This window comes from Ascaphus truei, chromosome 4, assembly GCF_040206685.1.
Source record: "Ascaphus truei isolate aAscTru1 chromosome 4, aAscTru1.hap1, whole genome shotgun sequence".
NCBI lineage: Eukaryota > Metazoa > Chordata > Amphibia > Anura > Ascaphidae > Ascaphus > Ascaphus truei.
The window spans coordinates 265867042-265887546 of record NC_134486.1 but is presented as its reverse complement, the minus strand read 5'-3'; positions in this window follow the sequence as shown (position 1 = coordinate 265887546).

The window sequence follows — 20505 nt, the reverse complement described above, 5'->3', positions numbered from 1 at the left end:
CACCCCAGCCAGGAATCGAACCCTGGTCCACTATGCTAATGGCCTGGAGCATAACCACTGAGCTATAAGACTTTATGATAATTTTCTAGTGAATAAAGGCATAGAAACCTACCGACATTACAGTGTTCATAGCAGCTCGGCTATTCGCACTCAGTTAAGTTGAGTGCAAATAGCCGCACGGCTATTCGCACTCAGTAGGAAATAAAATGGAAAAAAAAAAAAAAGAACACTCTCCTATTGACATTCTATACCCCTGCATCTGTAATCAGCGCGGCTTTAGGCTGAGTCCCCAGTCAGCACTGTGACATGCGCCCGGCGGGGGGGCGGCGCATTCACAGCGCTAGTCCGCGATCTGCGGTCTGAGGGGAGAGAGAAAGTTTGTGACGGGAGGGGGTGTGGCGGTAGGTTTGTGGGGGCGTGGCCATGACGTCCCGCAGCTGGTTCACCCTCATTGGCTGAACCGCCGGCGGGGGCGTGGCCACACCTCTGTCACAAATGCCAATCTCAAACTCTCAAAGCCTGACAGGGAGCGTGGCGTGCTGGCACACGAGCGCTGCGCCCTGCTCGGCCGTGCAATTTGTGGCTAGGTGCACGCTCATCTGAGGGCGCAGCCACAATGGCACTGAGCTGGTTCGCCCTCATTAGGTGAACCGCTTACGTGACGCGCTTGGAGGCGGCAAATTCAATTTTGCTTGCTCTGCAAGCGTCTCAAGCCCCGATGCTCACCCTGGCCAGACACATAAGGCCTCTGCCAGGGTTCCTGCTAGCGTGCAGAGGCGTGCTGAGGCTCAGGGAAAGTGGGTGCTTTCCCTGGCCTTAGACAGCGCACCGTCCGGGGGTGCATCGGGGGCGTGTTGGCGGGCGGGCCAGTGACGTCACGGAACTGGTTCGCCCTCATTCGGTGAACCGCTCACGTGACCGGACCTGCGCGCCGGCAAGCGGGGAAATGTAAAATTTCCCTAAAACCTTCGCTTCCGCAAGCGCGCAGAAGCGCAGGCAAGCCCCTACTAAAGCCGCTCTCATTGCGGCTGTAGGGGCTCAGTGCCGAGCGAAAGCGCGCCTCCACCCGCAAGCACTAAACATGTTGTTTCACGTGGTACCTGCATCGCGAGACAGGTGCTTCATGGCCGGTGTCAACTGCTCTGACCCCCCCCACCATCAGGCCAGCATCAGCCCCACCCCCGCAGCACACTGGTGCGCGCGTGAGCAGTGGCGTGATGCCTGCAGCGAGGCTGGCGGCAACTGCTGTGACCAGCCACCGGGCCCCCCGCTGCACCGCCACACAACCCCCTCTGCACCGCCACCCCTCCCCCCGCATGACAGGGCTGTCCCGTCAACGCCCCGCAGCCGCTAGACAACCCACGCAGCCGCGGGAAACCCCCGTGGGTTATTTTTTTTATATTTAATTTAAACACCCCCAAAAATCAGTGAGGGTGCTTGTGGGTGGTGGCGGCGGTACTGGGGGTGGGGGAACAATGCTGCGGGTGAGGGGGGGGGGGCGGCAGTACGGGGGTTTCCCGCAGCTGCGTGGGTTGTCTAGCGGCTGTGGTGGATGGCGGGACAGCCCTGTTATGCGGGGGGAGTGGTGGCGGTGCAGAGGGGGGGGGGGTGGCGGTGCAGCGGGGGGCCCGGCAGCTGGTCACAGCAGTTGCCACCAGCCCCGCTGCAGGGATCACGCCACTGCTCACGCGCGCACCAGTGTGCTGCGGGGGTGGGGCTGATGCTGGCCCGATGGGGGGGGTCAGAGCAGTTGACACCGGCCATGAAGCACCTGTCTCGCGATGCAGGTCCCACGTGAAACAACATGTTTAGTGCTTGCGGGCGGAGGGGCGCTTCCGTTCGGCACTGAGCCCCTACAGCCGCAATGAGAGCGGCTTTAGTAGGGGCTCGCCTACGCTTCTGCGCGCTTGCGGAAGCGTAGGTTTTAGGGAAATTTTACATTTCCCCGCTTGCCGGCGCGCAGGTCCGGTCACGTGAGCGGTTCGCCGAATGAGGGCGAACCAGGTCCGTGACGTCACTGGCCCGCCCGCCAACACGCCCCCGATGCACCCCCGGACGGCGCGCTGTCTAAGGCCAGGGAAAGCACCCACTTTCCCTGAGCCTCAGTGCGCCTCCGCACTCTAGCAGGAACCCTGGCCGAGGCCTTATGTGTCTGGCCAGGGTGAGCATCGGGGCTTGAGACGCTTGCAGAGCAAGCAAAATTGAATTTGCCGCCTCCAAGCACGTCACGTAAGCGGTTCACCTAATGAGGGCGAACCAGCTCAGTGCCGTTGTGGCCGCGCCCCCAGATGAGCGTGCACCTAGCCACAAATTGCACGGCCGAGCAGGGCGCAGCGCACGTGTGCCAGCATGCCACGCTTCCTGTCAGGCTTTGAGAGTTTGAGATTGGCATTTGTGACAGAGGCGTGGCCACGCCCCCGGCGTCGGTTCAGCCAATGAGGGCGAACCAGCCGCAGGATGTCATGGCGACGCCCCCGCAAACCTACAACCACACCCCCTCCCATCACAAACTTTCTCTCTCCCCTCAGACCGCAGATCGCGGACTAGCGCTGTGAATGCACCGCCCCCCCGCCGGGCGCATGTCACAGTGCTGACTGGGGACTCAGCCTAAAGCCGCGCTGATTACAGATGCAGGGGTATAGAATGTCAATAGGGGAGTGTTCTTTTTTTTTTTTTTTTTCATTTTATTTCCTACTGAGTGCGAATAGTCGTGCGGCTATTTGCACTCAACTTAACTGAGTGCGAATAGCCGAGCTGCTATGAACACTGTAATGTCAGTAGGTTTCTATGCCTTTATTCACCAGAAAGTCATCATAAAGTCTTATAGCTCAGTGGTTATGCTCCAGGCCATTAGCATAGGGGACCAGGGTTTGATTCCTGGCTGGGGTGTTTATTTTTTCCCATTTTATTTTCTACTGAGTGCGAATAGCCGTGCGGCTATTTGCACTCAACTGTGAATATCCACTGACCTAAACTTTGCACTCCCCCCCACCTCTACACACAAGACAGCACCTCTACACACGCAACATACACACACAACATACACACACACAACATACACACAAAACACTGCACCTCTACACACACACACACACACTGCTGCTACACCCATAAACACTGCTGCTGACACTGACACACACAAACTGGAGCTCTATACACACACACACAGCACCTCTACACAGACATGCAACAGCACAGCACTCACACACAAACTGCAGCCACAAAGAAACTGCAGACAGCCACTTACTTCTTTGCAGACACCACCACCCCCCCCCCCCCCCCCCCCAACTGAATCTGCTCAGAAAATCTCAGTCAGCTCAGGAGGGGGAGGAGTCAACCCGTGGCTGATACGTCCTGACCAATCCCCCACCCTGTCTCAGAGCTGTTACTTCAATCAGACGAATACCGTGCCCTGTCTCAGCTGTTCTGAAAGCTGATTGGCTGGAAATAAACTCATTGAAAACTGCACATTCTGCTGCTTAAATTCCGGGCATTACTGATTGGATAATGCCCGGAATTTTAACCAATCAGAGAGCTTGATTTTCAATAATGCCCTGAATTTTACTGCATTAGGCTATAATTACTAATATATTCCACAGCAGGAGCACCTTATTTTTCACATTTTCTTTCTTCTATTGCCATTATTTGGAGTCAGGGAGGAATTTATTATTCCCCTTATGATTGGATGATATTTTTTTGTTTGCTTTCCTCTGGATCAATACATTGTAAATACAAATATAGGATTAAGTATCTGTCATCTACATTTTGCGTAGGTTGAACATGTTCGACATATGTGTTTTTTTGTTTCAAACTCATCTACTGTGTAACTATGTAGCTATGTAACCTTGGCACTGTCCTAATCAAGTCTGACAGCACCCCATGGCATCTCTCTTTTGCAGTCTACAGACTTCTACTATTGGGCCTTTCTTTCTTGATGCATTGATTTATTCCTATGAAACCTCAGCTGGACAAACCTTGACACCTCTCTCAGCGTGCGATAGCAGATAATTTTTCCCCTCATTTTTTTCCCAGAATCTTTATAGCAGTACCTTTCATGGCAAGGATCCTACTTCGAACCATGTGGGCACAGTAGTACGACTATATTTTTTAAATATTATTTTTCATAACAAAAATGGAAACAGATACATCATGAAATATATCTCTACATCTCCCTAGCAACTGTTTTATAAAACATTAAATTATACTCTATATTAAATAATACAAAATTAAATCATACACATAAAGTAACAGAAAGTGAACAAAAAGTAGTGTACATTTTGCTGCCAGTAAATATAACAGGATCCATCATATAATAAATAATAAATAATTTTCCTATCTTTACCCCTTCCTGACTGGCTGAGCCCCCTTCTATATGTTGTACTTGTACTGTATATACACGCCTTATACTTTATCATCTATTTTAATAGAAACCACATTGATCCATCAAACACCTTTACTAACTGTTCTATGTGCATTGTCGAAAGAAGATCTAAATAATTCTCCCATTTATTATAGAATGTTTTAACTTCTTTCTCTATATATTTTATTGCATTTGTTCTATTATATAACATTATTGACATTCATTCCGATTTGAGTTCTGTTATGTGTAGGGAGAATACAAGTTTGTCTTGTTTCTGATGCCCTAGGCATGTAATGGGTTAATTTTTGTGTAACGGATTTTCTGGCCTGGCTGACCCACCCAATCTCACATTGGCCCCTATGGTCTAACCAGTCCCCATTACATGGTCGTGTCTGGTGGTGCACCTGTTGGCAACAGGACTCCTGAGTTTCCCGCATGATGGTGTATGGGGAATGTCAACCCAGAAAGGCAGCTGAGGTAATGTGCGTGAGTCCTACCTACATACAGTGCAGCGCCTCCACCTCATCAGGATCTCTGCATACGCAAGGAGATGGTTCTGATGAGAAACTCCTTCTAGGTGGTGCCTTCCGCTGTGGAGTAACTTCACACTCACACATTGGGGTTCTTGTGAACAAGGGCATCTTTATTGATGGTTCAGGCAGACTGCCCCTCACAGCGGTCAGCTCAGCCGCTCATTTCTCTGCTGCACTCCATTAGGAAGGTTCCTTCTCCTCTAATAGAGTTGCTCTCCACCTCTCCCCTTAGGGAGATTCACCAGCTTGTCTCTCTTGAGCTGCACACTCTCACAGCTATTGCATCAGCCACTGCAACACTGTTGCAGACCTCCACATGACTCTCCTGAACAGAGTCAGAACACCAACTGAACTGCTAACTTTAGGAAGTTCTGTGTCTTATATCACCTCCAGAAAACAGATACCCACTGTGTCACTTCCTTTGGGACATATGACACCTCACCAGGGTTTGAGGGCAACCTCCATGATTGTTACTGGCAACCCTGCATACTTACCAGGATTACTGCCAGCATGAAAGAGATATGTACACCAATTTTACACATGGCTACATTTGTCTCTTTGTAAAAATGTTTTCTGTACTATAATGGTAAATAGCCTGTTTTGTCTGTCAAACAGCTTAGATCCGCTTTCTGCTTCAGCTCAGAAGATACTTCCTCTTTTTTAGTGACTGTCTAAGTCTCAGGGATGACACACGAAGAGGTTAATATTGTACTGATCAATCCAACACTTAGTGACAAAAGCGCTCAAACGCCGGATCCTTTCAATTAGATATTGTATATAATATACAGATGAGCAGGATAGGACAAGGGGATTGACGAAATCAATGCTGTAGTAAAGTCCCCAGACAGACCAATAATCCATGAAGGGTAAGATAAGTAGTGGTCATAAACCACAATGAAACCCTGGACTCACAATAAACATCCATTAAGAATGAAGAGTAATACTCACAGATGCCCCCGTCCTATATATACTGATGGGCGTGCAGCCAAGTGAAGTGATGCTAGTCTTCGAGAAGGAAAGAGAAAAACTGGTGCACAGCCAAGAGTGGGTCCCAAATGGTGTATACAAAATTCCTTTATTGATCCATCATAAAAAGGAGGTTGACACCCTCCTACGCGTTTCCTGTGCACCAGTTTTTCTCTTTCCTTCTCAAAGACTAATATTGTAGTGAGTAAGTTGCTGACTTCCTCCCTGCTCTCAGAGATGAGGGTATATAAGCTTTGTCTTGAGAGAAAGAGGGGAGAATCTCATCCCGGGACAAGGTTAACGGTGAGACCACTTGTGTCTGGGAATACATAATCACAGAAGTAGTAAATAACTGCCAGGCACCTGAAAAAGAGGTGTGGGAGTTCCCCTGATAAAACCGTGCATGTAGTATCCTGATTGCTAACACTGTCCAAAGCTACGTATTTCAATAAACAATATTTTAATAATAATTGGTGTGGGCGTGTCCATGGGTGTACCTGTGGATGATATTGACGATCCAAACATGCATTTCTATCAGTATATTTTGAATACATATTTCCTGTCAACACATTTGGCGTAGTTGGCAGGATAAGCAACCCCTGTCAACACAGTTATTTTAGTAACATATGGTTTTAACCAATTCCTTAATATAAGCTTTTTTGCCAAGGTCACTATTACTATTGCTAATTTCGGAAATGTATAGCCCCCGTATCCCTCAGGGGATTGTCACATGCTGCGGCTTAGTCAATAGGGTGGCTGCATTTGCAATTAAGGCCTTTTCAGTGCAAGGGAGCCTGCGCTGGCAGTTCTGAATAGGGACAAGTAAGAGAGGCTGCAGTTACATGTTGCTAGGCAACCAGTGAAGCTGTGAAAGATGACAGTTTAGACGGCTTTTAAAAAGAGTTAGCAGTTGGAGCTGGGAGCTGGGGGAGTTAGGGTGTGTGTGTGCAGGGAGCAGTAGCCCCTAGCACTAGGCCTAGTTACCCCCAGAGGTCCCAAATAAGTTACCATTCCCCAGTTTGTGGTTGCTTCAGGGACAGGCCCTACGTAAGGAGATCTGCCCTTTTAGCTATTTGGTTAAGTTAGGACACCCTCAGTGTCGAGCAGCCTGATTGCTGGGTCTGGGCTCAGACCCCTCAGTTACATAGAGACTATCTTCGTGAAGGCCAAGCCAAGCAGTGACTGTGGCCTGCCGGCTACAGGCGGATCCCCGTCAAGGTACAGACGGTGTGGAGCTGTAGTGATATTATCCACGCTGGAAGTCACACCACGCGTAGGAGGACATCACGTCGGATCAGACGGATCCAAACCGGTTGTATAGCGGTACCCGCGGGCTGGAGCCCCGGGCAGGTATCTATAAATAGTGCACCAACACGTCCAGGGATAGCGCTATCTCCATCACACGTGGGTGGGTTTGGACATAAGGTACTCTGGGGAATACTTATGTTGATGTGTGCACCCGGTGCATTTCTATGTGTACGGCTATATGCATTATTCTGTGTGGTACAGGTACCGAAGTTATTAGTATTAGCAATAGTAAACAGTTATTAGCATACACTGTGTGCGTGTCTTATTATTGTGGTTCCTGTAAGAGGACTATTCCACTCAGGTGGGAACCCTTACAGGTGGAGGCACTGTGTACGACGAATCAGGTAACCCCAGGCTCCCAGTGGCGGAGGTTCAGGTCTTCTGTGAGCCTATCAGGTAACGCACCACACCAGGTAACATAAGTGTAGATTTCCCCACATGGTCCCCATCTGCGATAGGGGGGGGGGGGGAAGGTGTTACAAATGATTGCTTATTTACTTTATCTTTTTGTTTTTCAAAATTCCCTAATAATAATGCAAGATAAGATTTAGCAAATCTACATTTGAGAGTATTATTCATAAACAGAACTACTTTATTTCAGAATTTTGAGATTTGGCCACACACCCAAAAGCAATGTTTTAAACCTGCTTCCCCTTGTTTGTATTTTACACACGATCGTTCTTCCTTTTTACAGTAGCTATGTGAGCTCACTGCCATGGAGAAATGTTGGCTCTGTTTATTAGTTTAAGTTGCACTTCTTGTAGTGATGTCCCACAAAAAGTTTTAAGATTTGATTCATCAAATTTAAAATGGTTTTCATAGTAGAGATATCAGAAATGTATTTTGTACAGTACTTACCTTTAAAATATTTCCCCATTTAGCTTCTGCATTTATCAATAGGATAGGCTTATATAAAAAAAAATGTGTCTGAATTTGAAAGATTTTGCTAGATGAATGGCATCATCTATTACATTCTTCTCCATAGTTTAGGATTTATATTTATAAATTCGTTAACGAAATGTCTGACCTGCAGATAAGAGAAAACAATGTGAATTTGGTATTCCGAAGTTTGCTTTTAACTGCTCAAATTATTTGCTAACTCTTAGTTTAATATCTAGCAAGTCACTAACAATTGTGATTCCTTTTTTTTACCTACAGTAGATTTCAAAATTGCTCTTTGATAGACCCAGTGCAAAGTGTGGATTATTTATTAAACGTAAGCCATTTGATGCAAGACCTGCTAGCCCACATGTCTTCCACATAATAGACCATGCTCTTAACGTATCTTTGAACAAGATATTATCTTTCATATCTTTAGGAATGTCTGTCTCCTTTCCATAAAGGAAGGCGATTACAAAAAGTGGCTTGAACAATTCTATTCCTCATTAATATAGTTATATTCTTTCCTAATATTCATTCTGTAGCATACCTAAACATTGAAATCCTGTTAACTAACTGAATATTAGGGAGATCTATTCCACCATTGTATTTTCTTGGAAGAAATAACAACTTTTCTAAATGGATTCTGTGTTTTTATTTCTTCATAAACGTTTTGTAACACTCTTATTTAATATGCGGACATCTTTATTTGGGATACAAAATTGAAAAATAATTGATTGTATCACTGCACATCTTCCTAACAATGAAATATTCAGATTTTTCCATGCCTCTAAAAGTTTAACAATTTTCTCTCATTTTCTTGATGGGTAGTTTAATAAATGTAACTCTGCAGTTTTGGCGGAGAAATATATTCCAAGGTGTTTCATATAATTTTTTGCATCTTTAAACTTAATATGAGAAGGTAATTTATTTTCTATATTAACATTAATCTCGTTTCATTGTAATAACTCTGATTTTTCAAAATAAATCTTGTACCCTGAAAAGGAGCTATAATTTTCAAAAATGCTGCAGATTTCTGGAATGCATTTCTCAGGGTTAGTTACAAATAGAACTATGTAATCTGTAAAAAGGGAACATTTTACCTCTCTCCCACAGCATTATTCCCTGAAATGTGATTGAATTTCTTAATTTTATGGCCAACAGCTCTAGCACTAGGGCCTTTCTCCACTGTAAAAGGGTTAGAAACAAATCCATGCCCCAGTATTCTGGTCTGTGGATTAGTATAAATTGTTTTGATTGCATCCTGAATGTTTCGTTTAATACCAAATATACTCAGTACTTCAAATAAGCGGTCCCAATTAACCAGGTTGAAAGCCTTTTCGGCATCAAGACAAAGTATGAGCAAAAGCTGGGCTTCTTTTTTGTTCTTCAAGTATTGTAGGACTGATAATATTTTTGTAATATTATTCACAGGATTCCTGGTTATTATAAAGCTTGTTTGATCTTGGGAAATTAGTTTGGGTAATATGGATTTTAATGTATCAGCCATTATTTTTGTCAGAATGTTATACTCAATATTCAATAGCTAATACAGTAGGCCTGTAAAATGCTGGATTTAGCTCATCGCTGCCTGGTTTGGGAAGTACTATGAATGCGGAATTAAATCAACCCGATATATTTTTATTACTCCAAGTATTATTATACACGTCTCAGATATTAAGCAGTCTATTGCTCTAATATCTTGAAAAACTCTCCCGTATACGCATTTGTTATTTTTCAGAGAATTTATCACTTTTAATACTTCTTCCAGTGATATGTTTTAATTTAGTTTATTTAACTGGGTTTGTTTTATTTGAGGTGTAACCACTTTTTGTCAGAATGCTTCTTTATTGTCTTTATCTATACTTTCCTTACTATATAAATTACTATAGAACATCCTAAATATTTCTATTATTGTAATGCTTTTGTTATGGATTGCCCCTTCCTGGTCTCTTAGCATATCTATTCTATTTTTGGGTCTATCCCCTTTAAATAAATTAGAGAGGAACATCCCTGTTTTATTACCAACATTTTAAAAAAAATTATAATTTAGGAACATATTTGATAACTCCTTATTTTGTAATATTATTCACATTTATTTTCTTTATCCAAATATTCTAACTTATTTTCCTTAGAAAATGTAGCTTTAAGGATTTGGAAAGCGTTGAGGGATTCTGCTGTGCTACTAGAAATTATTCATTAATTTCGTTGTTTCTTCTGTCTGTATAAGAGATTATAATACCCCTCAGAACCGCTTTTGCCGTGTCCCAAAACAGCCCAGGATTTTTTCTATGACCCTTATTTTCCTCTTCAAAAAGATCCCACGAGTTAGATAAAAATAATTTAAAATTTTCGGAGTCAGCTAAATTTGAAGAAAATCTCCAAGTTATAAAGCTACCCTTTTCTTTTTTTTTAAAGAGTTTTTTATCGAAATTGGAGCATGGTCTGATAAGATTATGTTCTCAATTTTAAATTCAATGATTCTTTGAAATATTCTCCCATCTGTTAAAATGTAATCTATTCTAGACATTGTGGGACGGGCCCTAGCCATGCACGTAAAATCTCATTCTTCCGGGTGCGGCGCTCTCCACGCATTTACCGCGTTTAAAAAACTTTTGCATATAAAATATTCTCACAGCATATTGGGTTTCCCGTTTTCTTTTGGCCTTGGATCTTTTTATATTATCAATAATATTGAAATCCCCTCCTAGCACGAATAACCCTTCAGCAAAATTGTTTATATCGTCCACAAGGTTTAAAAATAAATCTTTTTAATATTCATTTGGGGCATAGATATTACACAAACACAGTTTCTCTTTTTAAATGACCACGGGCCTTATGCAGAGAGCATCGTTATTTCGAAATTCGCCATTTTTTGTACAATTTCGCGCAGAAACCGGCAGAAAATGGCGAGTTCCGAAAAACGCACCATTTTGTTTTTTCAATTGATAAAATTCGCCTCGCGGCTGGCGAGAACCTCCATCTCGCCATTTTTAAAACTCTCCGAATGCAGAGAGGTGCGAACGGCAAGTAGCGGCTGTTCGCGCCCAAAAATGGCGCGAATCTCGCATTTTTGCCGCGCCAGGAAAAGATGGCAAGATGGCGCTCGCCGCCTATAGTAAAGGGGAAAAAAAAGGCGCGAATTTGTTTTTACACGTTTCTGAAGCGCGCATCTCGCCAATTTAAACTCGCCACACGCATCCATGTTAAACATAGCAGAATTCGCACTTTTCTGCATATGGAGAATAAAACTCTCCAAAAAAGCTACTTTTTATGAAATTCGCCAATTTTAAAATTCTATGCTCTCTGCATGAGGCCCCACATTCCATATAATAAATCTTCCTTGTGAATCCGAGTATACATTTATATCCTCTAGTTGGAGGTCTTTTTTTTAATTAATATGGCTAGCCCTCTAACTTTGTTATTATATGAAGAGTAGTTACATCTTTGTACCCATCTCATTCTTAATTATTCATGTTCCAATCTTGTTTCTTGTAAAAAAATTTAAAAAAAGCTATATCAGTTTTACGTTTACCTAGATGAGTTAAGATTTTCTTTCCATTCACAGGAGAGTTAAACCCCCCCACATTCCAGGATGTTAGTTTTAAAGTGGCCATAATACTTCCTTGAAATTTGATTTTAACCTGGCAGACTGATTTTTTTTATCCTTTTCACCACCTATTACATAGGGTTCCTTTTAGTAACATAAAAATAAAATTTCCAGTATAGTGGAATATTCAATTAACACATTGCCCACACAGTCACCAACAGCATCAACAACGTACACATATGTTGTAAAAATATTTCAATTTAAAAATCAATAATCAATATACTCTATAATCTCCTTTTGGTAATTTGAGAAAAGTAATGAAAAGTTCAGTCCGCGCTCTGGCTCTTTAAACTTGGAGTGTTGGTCCCTCTCAGTTCTCTTGCTGCTTCTGTGTTTATGAGGTGTCTCCCCCACCTCCAAATGTGGTCTCCACCGGAACCCCGATGGTGATACCAATATCAGCAAAACAAGAAAAAACACAAAAGCGCACCAAGATGAGAGATAGATATTGTATTAGCAACAAATAATAAAATTAGTAACTTACATATAAAATTTCTTTAATAATCCCCGATTCTGGTGTCTATCACAGGAGTAGGGCATCACATAGGAAGTATGAAGGGTAATCTCAGTTCTGAGAGATCAGACCCGCGCGCTGGGGCTGTCTCTGTTCACTCTCCTGTCCTCCACGTGTGGTAGCGTGGTGCAGAGTGTAGCACACATGTGCAGGAACCGGGGCCTTCAATAGGTGTCCTTAGGATGCCTGTCCGTTTTTGATAGCATAGAAACGATCGGAAATAAGCAGGAACGGTACACTTGAGTGTGTACTGGTGGTGGGTAGTAAAACCGCCAGCCACAACACCACCCACCACCAGTACACACTCAAGTGTACCGTTCCTGCTTATTTCCGATCGTTTCTATGCTATCAAAAACGGACAGGCATCCTAAGGACACCTATTGAAGGCCCCGGTTCCTGCACATGTGTGCTACACTCTGCACCACGCTACCACACGTGGAGGACAGGAGAGTGAACAGAGACAGCCCCAGCGCGCGGGTCTGATCTCTCAGAACTGAGATTACCCTTCATACTTCCTATGTGATGCCCTACTCCTGTGATAGACACCAGAATCGGGGATTATTAAAGAAATTTTATATGTAAGTTACTAATTTTATTATTTGTTGCTAATACAATACTGTATCTATCTCTCATCTTGGTGCGCTTTTGTGTTTTTTCTTGTTTTGCTAATTTGAGAAAAGAATAAAACACAGGGGTAAAAAAACACAAGAAAAAAAAACCCCAAATAAAAATAAATTGCCTAACAAATAAAATACACAGAAATGAACAAAAATTTGTCAAGAACAGCACTTTCTTGTATTTAGATTCATAAGCTATAAATAATATTTTCTTATGTAATAACACTTCTAAACTTGACTTCTGAGTTCATGATCCTTTCTCAGAGATCCTTCCATCTATAATTGCTCCTTTTCGGTGCTAATAACACTTAACCGCTGACAAAACTATTAACCTTTGTAAATATAAAAAATTCAAACTTTGCTTTAGGTCATTGTAAATGTAACCCCTTTATCTATAAACCTTAATACAGTACCTGTTACTGAATGTGGCTGTAGATGTAGATCAGGTTGATGCATTTAGAACATACTCGCATAGAAAACTACATTATTATATTCTCAAACAGGCAACCAAATAATTAAACCCTTTGCCACATGTTTAACCTTTTTCTGACCATTATCGTAACTACTACCTTAAACCTTTTCTTATATTTCCTCCTACACTTAACTTTAAATAACATTTCAAAGTTCCATAAACCACTTTAAGGGGGCTATGCACTAAGCAGTGAGCTTTTGTGCTGGCCTGAAGAGAAAAAAAAACATCCGCTAAAAAGTGAAGCCAGAGGCGCGATTCACTAAGGATTTCAGCGCATTTGGGATAGGACGTGCTCAAATCTGCCAGATCGTGCGTGATTTCCCCCCCCCCCTCCTGTTATCGTGCTTAAAATTCAAGTACGATAACTGATAGGAAAAAAAAGCCTCCTGTAACATTTGCATGGAGATTCTGCATCTCCATGCACGGCTGTTACAGGCGATCATGCATTAAGAATATACATTTTAATAATAGTGTACATGAGCAGGGGGTCTCCGGAGCTGAACCACATTGGTTTGAGGTCCGGGGAGCCCCTACTTCAGAAGATACAGGCCCCGTTATGGGGTGCCGGAATCCCCTGCACTTTTAAAGCTTCCGCGTCACGTGACCGGGACATTTAAATTCTGCAGGGGATACCAGCACCTCATAACGGGGCCTATATCCCCTGAAGTAGGGGGTCCACAAGGCTGAAACCAATGAGGTTAGTTCTGGAGACCCCCTGCTCATCTACACTACTGTCAAAACACACACAACAATAAATAATAATTCATTACCATAACGGATAGCATTAATGTAAATTTTAATAATAGTGTGTGGGAGTAGGGGGTCCCCTGAGCTGAACCACATTGATTTCTGGCTCAGAGACCCCCTGCTTCCCGAGTTACAGGCCCCGGTATGGGGTATCGGATGCCAGTGTTGCCGCCATCTTTAAAGGGTACAAGACGCGACGTGGACGCTATAAAGATGGCGGCGACACTGGCAACCGATGCCCCATACTGGGGCCTGTAACTCAGGAAGCAGGGGGTCCATGAGCAAGAAATCAATGCGGCTCAGCTCAGGAGACCCCCTGTTCCCACACACTATTATTAAAATACATTAAAGCACCTTCATTACCTTAGCGGCTATCCGCTAAGGCAATGAAGGGGTTAAGGCACAATAGCATGTTTATTGGGGACATTTGCCCCCAATAAACATTGCAATATACAACACACCCCAGCCCCCCGCCTCCTAACACATGCAATACAGTAATGGGCAAAATTGCTATTATCCACATATGGATAATAATGCATTTGCCCATTTAAAATACATGAATCACAATAAATACAGTAAATACATATTGCACTTACCTTTTCCAGGCACACACGATGAAGGCCGTCTTCATACTCATCCAGCCCACGTCCCCCTCCGGGGCTACAAAACATGCAAAAGAATAAAAAGAGCCAATGTAATGTCCCCTAACCCCTAATCACCTTAGTGGCCATTAACCGCTATAGTCATTAAGGGGTTAACCCACCCTCACCCAGCACATAGGAGGCCTAAACACCCTCCCCTCACTACCCACCCCGTGAGGCCTAACCACCCTCACCCACTACCCAAGAGAGGCTTACCCACCCTGGCTTGGGGACAATATCCCTTTCCCCACCCCCGCTGCCCACAATAAACATGACTATATTGAATAAACAATAAATAACCCACCCACCCCCTGTGCCCCCCATAAATACATGATTTATTCTTTTACATACAGGGTTAATACCCCAGGCGAGTCCCCGGTGGTCCTGATGGGTGTCCGCAGGCACCATAGTGGCCCAGAGGGGGTGACCACAAGGTCTAGAGGCCTATGGGTGGTCCCTGCCAGGCGCCGTGGTCCTCCAGGTGGTCTCCGCGGGTCACCGTGGGCCCCAAATGGGGTCTCCATGGGTGGGCCTGTGGGTGTCAGGGGAGCCCCGGGTCAGCCCCACAGGTGTCTGAGGGTCCTCGGGTGGTCCCTGTGGGTCCATCGGGCCCCCACAGATGTGGGGCCCCCGGTTCTTCCCCGCAGGTGTCACCCGTGGGTCGGCAGCCTTGTACCCGTGGGCGTCCGGGGAGTCCTCAGGTGGTCTCCAGAGGTCCCCGCAGACCTAAGGAACCAACCCTGTATGTAAAAAAAATAAACCTGTCCTATACATTTAAAGAAATAAATACTCCCCCCCACCAAACACACATACAGTACAGTAATGGGCAAAACAACTATTATCCAGATATGGATAATAGATTATTTGCCCATTATTAAACACATTAACCAGCACAATAAATAAATAGAGTTCTACTTACCTCATGAATATGAATCCCCTCCGTCAGCAAGTGCCCTCTGTCCTCCGTTGCCAAAAAAATACATTGCAAATACATTCTGGTGTCACTTAACCCCTTAATCACCTTATCGGTTAATAATCATCCACATCTCTTATCCTCAGCTCAGTTTGAGTAAATCTATTGTTTAAAGAAGATACTTGCTCTTTTATTTCTATTATTGCCTCTTTTAATTGCTGGATGTGAGAGGTTAACATTGGTTGCATTATTTCTTTGACTGCTTTATTCATCTCTTGATAAGAATCTGAGGCAGATGCATGTTTTTCTTGAAAAGCTGTATCAGCCAGGTCAGCCATTTTGCTGTCTTGCTTCTTTCTCTCCTTGTCCCTCTGACTCCTCTGTGACATCCATTTGCAGTGGTATTGAGGAATTATTCCATTAACCATATATGTCTGTGTTCTGAACTGTGGAATTATCTTTTGTTTGTTTTTCAGGGTTTTGACCTTTAGAACTCAGCAATGATTTAATCCCTTCACGGAGCACCAAGGTTAGAGCAGCTCACTCAGCTGCCTCCATAACAGGAAGCCACGACTGGATATTTATTGCACTGCAATGGCTTGCGCATACGCTTATAGGAATGCACAACTTGCTTAGTTATGACAGAGGATCTATATTCGGACTGAATCACACAAGCATCGGGTGAGCAAACCATCCCATACCACTAAAGAAACGGCTGCCATACTCCCAGCTACTCAGAGTCCTAAGGATCACAAGTAATCCTATGAAGGTGGAGGACGCCATTAACAGAATTCGTGAAAGGGGATACGAGAAGGAATAGATACTGCTTGCCCTAGCCAAAGCTAGAACACTCACAAGAGAGGAGTTGTTGACGCCAGTGGACAGACCACAAAAGGACACACGATTTAACATTGTGACTACTTATAGCACAGCGTCCAAGTTAATCAAGGACAGTGTGACCAGCAATTGGCGCATCCTGGCCAACGACAAAAAGATTGGCCAGCATTTCTCCAATCCTCCCCTCTTGTGCTACAAGAGGGGTCAGAGTGTGGGAGATCTACTAACACAGTCTGATCCTACAGACAAGTATGGGGCTAAATCATCGTGGCTTAAGAAAACAGTGGGTATATTAAAATGTCATTGCTGTGTCAACTGCCAATACATGATTGTGGGCAAAATCTGCTCACCTGCACAATGGTAATTCCATTAAAACCTTGGACTTCCTCAATTGTGAGTCTAAATTTGTGGTATAATTATCAAGTGCACTTGTGGACTAGTCTATGGGGCAAAACAACTAGAATGTTAAAGGAGCGCACTACCATGCACAGATCAACCATTAGAAAAGCTCTCCTTGGCACAGATGCAGGTGACGATTTGAAATCTTCTAGTGGCAAGGCATTTCAAAGAGAATAAACACAGCCTTGCGACCTTCAGGTGTATGCCTATCTTAGAAGCACATATTCCCAGTCGTGGAGGCGACAGGAATAAACTCCTACTGTAATTAGAAGCTAAGACTATATATAATTTGGGAACCATGTCACCAAGGGGCTTGAATGAGGACCTTAATTTGGGTTGCTATCTGTGATTGCCCACATGGGTTTGCCTTATGGACTTTTGACTTGTGCCCCACCAGTGTTCCTTGTTCATTTGATTATGTCTGGTTCTTTATTCTTTATTCATGGTTCCTGTGTGCCTGTGTTGGCACTGATGCCCTTTGTGTTCACACATGCCTATCTGTCCATTTTGCCTCCCTTTTTACAGAGATCAGTCCCCTCCCTCTACCACATTGTGTTCCTTTTTATTCACTATGTGCTCACTACTCTGCACCTCACTGGTGGACAATATGTTATGCAGGCTCTGCTTGTGGATGTCTTTAAGCAGGTACTGCTTCCAGAACTAGGACTGTGCTGCATGCATAGTATTGGGGGTTGCCCTGACAACGGAGGACTCAGCGCTTGATTAACTGTTGCTTCCCACAGCTGATGCACACTCCAGAGCACGGACCTCAGAGACAGTTGATCTAAGATGGCCAATTACAGCATTTTGCAGACACTGCAGACAGCACTTGTATTGTGCTGTGTGTTGCTTGTGGAGGAGTGGTGGTTGCCTAGGCAACGAATGACTCAGCACTTAATTAGCTGTCACATTCCACAGCTGTTGTACACTCCAGAGCAGGATTGCAGAGACCGCTGATCAAAGATGGCCGATACCAGTGCTTTGGAAAGTAGGAGGGACATCATATGGCTCCAATTAGCATTGTGATTTCAGTTGATGGGTGCAAAGGGTTTAGGGTATTTAGTCACGGTAAAGCATATGCTTCACTGCACACCCCCGTGAATAAGATCCCTCTGGAGATCGAAACGTCAGATTTTGTGTCTGTTTCAATACATTATATTGCTGACTTACCTCTGACTGCTGTCTCTTATGGGACTTGCACCAGGCCTTTCTGGATATCTACATTGGAGTGCTTGCTGCTTTTTTTTTACTATATATATGCATATATATATATATATATATATATGTATATATATATATATATATATATAATATGCATATTATGTATATATATATATATATATATATATATATATATATATATATATATATATATATATATATATATATATATATATATATATATATATATATATATATATATATATATATATATAAAAACAAACATCACAGCTTGCACTCAATGTACTGGTTCATATAGACAGGTGCTAGTCTCAAATAATAGAAAAAAAAAGCTGTGTGTGCTGAGTGCACGCGCATAGTAAGTGAAACTTCTTTGACTTTTGTCACAGAAATTGTATTTGTAAGAATGATATATTTAATAAAAAATACAATTTCAGTGCCAAAACGCAAAGAAGTTTGACTTAGAACACGTGTTTTAGCTATTTGCACTTCTATATTTATAGTAACTGGGAATTCTGTGTGTGTGTGTGTGTGTGTGCGTGTCAGTCAGTGTGTGGTGTGTCAGTGTGTGTGTGTGCGTCAGTGTGTGTGTGTGCGTCAGTCAGTGTGTGTGTGTGTGTGTGCGTCAGTCAGTGTGTGTGTGTGTGCGTCAGTCAGTGTGCGTGTGTGTGTGCGTCAGTCAGTGTGCATGTGTGTGTGCGTCAGTCAGTGTGTGTGTGTGTGTGCGTCAGTCAGTCAGTGTGTGCGTGCGTCAGTCAGTGTGTGTGCGTCTGTCAGTGTCTTTGTGTGTGTGTGTCTGTCAGTCAGTGTGTCAGTGTGTCTGTGTGTGTCTGTGTGTGCGCGAGCGTGTGTGTGTGTGCGCGTCAGTGTGTGTGTGCGTCAGTCAGTGTGTGTGTGTGTGCGTCAGTCAGTGTGTGTGTATGCGTACGTCAGTCAGTCAGTGTGTGCGTGCGTCTGTCAGTGTCTTTGTGTGTGTGTGTGTGCGTCTGTCAGTCAGTCAGTCAGTGTGTGGTGTGTCAGTGTGTGTGTGTGTGCATCAGTGTGTGTGTGCGTGCGCGTCAGTCAGTGTGTGTGTGTGTGCGTCAGTGTGTGTCCGTGCGTGCGTCAGTCAGTGTGTGTGCGTCTGTCAGTGTCTTTGTGTGTGTGTGTCTGTCAGTCAGTGTGTGTCTGTCAGTGTGTCAGTGTGTGTGTGTGTGTATCAGTCAGTGTGTGTGTGTGTCAGTCAGTGTGTGTGTGTGTGTGTCAGTCAGTGTGTGTGTGTGTGTGTGTGTGTGTCAGTCAGTGTGTGTGTGTCAGTCAGTGTGTGTGTGTGTGTGTCAGTCAGTGTGTGTGTGTCAGTCAGTGTGTGTCAGTCAGTGTGTCAGTGTGTGTGTGTCAGTCAGTGTGTGTGTGTCAGTCAATGTGTGTGTGTCAGTCAGTGTGTGTGTGTCAGTCAGTCTGTGTGTGTGTGTCAGTCAGTGTGTGTGTGTCAGTCAGTGTGTGTGTCAGTCAGTGTGTGTGTGTGTGTGTGTGTGTGTGTGTCAGTCAGTCAGTGTGTGTCAGTCAGTGTGTGTCAGTCAGTGTGTGTCAGTCAGTGTGTGTCATTCAGTGTGTGTGTGTGTCAGTGTGTGTCAGTGTGTGTCAGTGTGTGTCCCCATGTTGCAGGCTGCAGATCAATGACAGGTGTCTGACATGTGCTCCCGAGCAGATCTCAGCCAATAGCAGTGAGGCGGGCAGGCTCTGCTGCTGGGTGAGGTGCACAGAGCGCTGTGTGTCAGTGTGAGTTACAGAACGGGCACAGACCGCACAGGCCAACACCGACCCCAGCACAGCCTCTCAGCTCCGACACCATGCGGGGGGCTCCCGCTGCAGCTCACCTGTACCACGGCCTCTGCTCGACCCGGAACTCACTGCCCTGCTCTCCATGTCAGGTACTGTCTGGTCTTTTACCTCTGTACCTCCCCCTCCCCATCAGCCTGCACCTCTCTCCTCACTCCCCCTGTCTCACTCCGTCAGCCGCGTGACTCCTCCCACCCCACCACCAAAGCGCCCGGTCCTCCAGTCACCGGTGTGGAAACAAGCTCCTCCCATGCGCGGCATTTCCCGCTCCCACTGATTAGTACCCGCATCTCAACGGGCTGCGGTCCGGCACCGGGTCTGCATGCCGTGGCGTCCGGTGTGGGGGAGCGTTAGGAGTGGCAGCGGCGATTAAATGTGTGGGAAAGGCACCGCTGCCAGCCGCTTCTGCGCATGCACATAAGTCCGCAGTCATCTCCATTAGCAATGCGCATGCGCGCCATTGCAGCGGACACATGGGGAGAATGGCGGCCGTTAGGAGCAGCGCCGGCGGCTATTGCCGCCGGCTGCCGCATATGTGATCAGCCGTGTGGGAAGAGCGACGCCCGTTAGGAGCGGCGCCGGCGGCTATCGCCGCTGCATGTCACAGCAGGTGTGGGGGGGGAGGGGGAGGGGGAGCCGTGACGTCACTTCCGTTTCATTTTCGTCTCCATCTCTCCCATTTTGCCCCATCAGAATAGGTGCCACTAAA